Genomic DNA, 3814 nt, shown 5'->3' with positions numbered 1-3814 from the left:
AGAAGTTATTTAAATTCTCTTTATCTGAAAATTCACTATAACACCTTAGAAAAAGCCTTACCCAAGTTTCCCTAGCCTAATAAAAAAAATGTGCTACAGTGAATTAAAATCTATGTTCAGCTTTGTGTAAATCCAAGCTTAGAACAGAGAGTCTGCTGTAGTCATATCTTGGCTCTTCTCTCAATAATCTCACATCTTGTGTGCTCCCATTATTTAAATATGTAGGTTATACAACTATAGTATTTCCTACATTACTAAAATAATTAACTGTCATAGAAAGCAGACATTTCCATAAAGAATGAAAATAAACCTGAAAGATTCAGGCAAGGATGAACACCAGATATTTACTATTATTATACTCACTTCTTTTCTAGCTCACTATGCCTTCATGTAACGCAACCATCCCTCATCAAATGAAAGCACGCCAACATTCTCTCTAATAGAAGATTCAAAGTTCCTGTCAGGTGTGGTAATCCCAGTGGCTCAGGAGGCTGAGGCAGGAGGATCACAAGTTCAAAGCCAGCCTCAGCAACTAAGTGAGGTGCTAAATAACTCAGTGAGACCCTATTTCTAAATAAAATACAAAAAAGGACTGAGGATGTGGCCCAGTGGTTAAGTGCCCCTGGGTTCAATCCCTGTTACCAAATAAATAAATATAATAATAATAAAAGTTTCAAAGTTCCTTTATCTGTTGGGTTAGGTCATATTCACTTTCCACTTAGCTTAGTCACATTCACCCTTTGCTATTCTGTAATTGAATTATGAAATATAAGATTAATTCTACTATATTAAAATAACCACACAAAGGAATATTGTACAGCAGTGACAATGAACATATTACATACAACAATATTGATGTATCTTATAGACATAATTTTCAGTAAAAAAAAAGATAAATTCCAGGAAAATATATGTGGTAAAATTTCATTACACACATTTAAAAGCACAAAACTGTGGAAGAAAGGCATGAAAGAAACCCCATGCTCTGTTTGCCAAGCAATAAGTCCTGGCTTAGGGTTGCATCCAACCCAAAGAAGAGGGGGAGGCTTTTTCCTAATTTTCGCAAAGGTTCTGGGTGGGCTAACTATGACTTTGGATAGATGTACAGGTGTTGGTAATGCTCTAATTCTTACATTTAGTGATGGGTTCATGGTTTTTATTTTAGAATTTTTCCACTTTCAACCTATCAATTGTAGTTTGATTCCCTAGAATCATCCTTTGTGAACTTGTGTATCCTTCCATATATTTGAAGACTTGTAAGTGTTGATAAATACACATTTATTCTTTTGTAAAAACCACAATGAAAACATTCTATAATGTTGCATTGGATCATTTGTCTGTTTAACAATATATCTTGGAATTATTCTGTATCTACATATATAGATATACTTCATTTTAAAAATGACTGCTCAACATTCCATTGTATGATATACCATTAGTTATTTAGGCAGTCCTCTGTTAATGAGACATTTTGGTTGTTTTCTATATCTTGCTTTTATGAAAAATGCTGCAATAATTATTCCTTTACAGGTGTTTTTGCCCACATGTATGATTATATGCGTAGGATAAATTCCTATGAGTGGAATTGCTGGGTCAAACAGTATGTACTTTGGCCGACATTGCTGGATTGTTTTTAAAAGCTATGGCACCAATCTATACTCTTATCAATACAGAAAGTGCTCATTTTCCTCACAGAAATATACTTTTTGATTGTTATAAAGTGATAAATTAAAAAGAAGATCATTGTTATATTGATTTTCTCTTAAGAAAAAGAGGTTATATCTTCAATGGAGCTGGGTGTGGTGGTACACGCCTGTAATCCCAGTGATTTGGGAGGCTGAGACAGGAGAATTGGAAGTTCAAGGCCAACCTCAACAACTCAGCAGGGCCCTAAGCAACTTAGTGAGACCCTGTCTCAAATTAAAAAATAAAAAGGGCTGGAGATGTGGTTCAGTGGTTAAGCACCTCTGAGTTCAATCCCTGGTACCAAAAATAAAGATAAAAACATCTGGGAATGCAGGGCAGAGAAATTCTCTTAGTGGGGAGTTCTTGAACAGGCCCTGTAATAATAGAATTATGACAGTTGAGACAGAGGCAAGGGAAGAAGCAGAGTATGGCAATGAGCAGGAGCGCAGAGGGTAGATGATTGCTCATAAGTAACCTAGTTTGTCTAAAGCAAAGTAAGCACAACCTGTATAGTGAGGGCAATAAGCCTTGCAGGCAGCAAGGAATCACTTAAGCCAGAAGTGCCAGACCCAGCTCTCCATCACAACCCCTATGGACTTTTAAAAAACATCAGTGCCAAGCCTCTCCTCAAACCAATTAAATTATAATCTCCAGTAGGAGCTTTCTTCACTGAGGATATTTTGTAGTCAGGTTTGAGAATCACTATATTAAGGACAAATGAAGAGGGGAGTGACAAGCTCAAAAGTGAAGTTGCAGAATATTTAGTCCTGCATTACATGTAGATTACCTTTAACAGTTTGAAATAGGTTGGGGAAAAAAAATCACAATTAGAAATTGTTGTTCGATTAATTTCCTCTGTCATTTTAAAAGAAAAAAACACCTATTCTACATCCAAAACAATATATATTTTTTCTTTTTAAGGGACAAGATCCCTCACCAACTGGGTGTAATTCACAGTGAAAACTACTCACATACCAAGTGATGTGAGGCAGAGACAGCCAGGCTGCCCCAGAATTCCCCTGCAAGAATGGGTCTCAGAGCTGGGTGAAGCATTGCCTTGACACTAGGTGGAGCCATGGATTGCAATTAGATGAAAAACTGGTGTTTCGAAGAAATATTGTTAGTATTTGAAAAAGGGAAAGAGAATTGGAAACCATATACTCTAATCCCTCGTATGTCTTTTAATTTTTGTGTGTGTACAAAAATCATCTACTTTCCTATAAGTTATGTATTCATAATAATTTGCAACTTACAAACTAATGAGGCAATACTGTCGGCATAGGGAATTCTCTGGATGCTTTCCACATCCACTCTACCCCACACATGAGAAGCTCATCTAAAAGGATGCACTGATGATCCCCTCTGCCCTTGAATTTAACAAATGTTTGTACACTGAGAAGCACTTAGCATGACAGCCAAGGGTTATAAATGCACAGGGACAGAGTATGTGGGTCAATAGTGGCTGGGTTCATCTAGGGGATCCTGTGGCTTCTATCCAGTAGCTTCTTCTACACCTAAAGTTCTTTCTAGATTCAGGTCTACTTATTCCTCTCATTCCCTAGGACCTAGGATGGCATTGATTTTTGTCCAGCTTGCTCAGTGGAGAGTGTGTGACCATCCTTTGTTGGGTGCCTTATCCCTGTCTACACCTTTGGAAATAATTCTGTAATTAAACCCTCCTCAGTTATGCTTTTGGAGTATGCCATGTTTTTCTTGTTGGGATCCTAACTGATGTAATCTCCTTCACTTCTCTCTTTCATACCTATCCAGTTGTCCTCCCAAAGCAACAAATTCTTTAGCTTTCCTATATTTGGGTACAGAAAAAGCAAAAAGGAATATATACATTCCTTTCACCCTTACTTACTCAATTATTAAATATCTTTCAGTTTCATTTTCCTCATACATGAACTAAGGAGAAATTATAGGATACTATACCCAGTTCTGTACCATAGTTTGGTTTCCACATAAAACATCCTATTAATCATTCTATGAGAAAATTTTCCTTATTTTTTTTATAGCTTCATTATATTCTATTTTACAGATATGCTCTCACTTTTTAGTCAGTCTCCTATCAATGGATATTTAGGTTATTTCCAGTTATTTGCTATTATAAACATTGTTATAAGGA

Source organism: Marmota monax, unplaced genomic scaffold, assembly GCF_021218885.2.
Source record: "Marmota monax isolate L192 unplaced genomic scaffold, Marmota_monax_Labrador192_F-V1.1 WCK01_AAM20220418_F8-fsc00124, whole genome shotgun sequence".
Taxonomy (NCBI): Eukaryota; Metazoa; Chordata; class Mammalia; order Rodentia; family Sciuridae; genus Marmota; species Marmota monax.
This window is presented reverse-complemented; position numbering follows the sequence as displayed.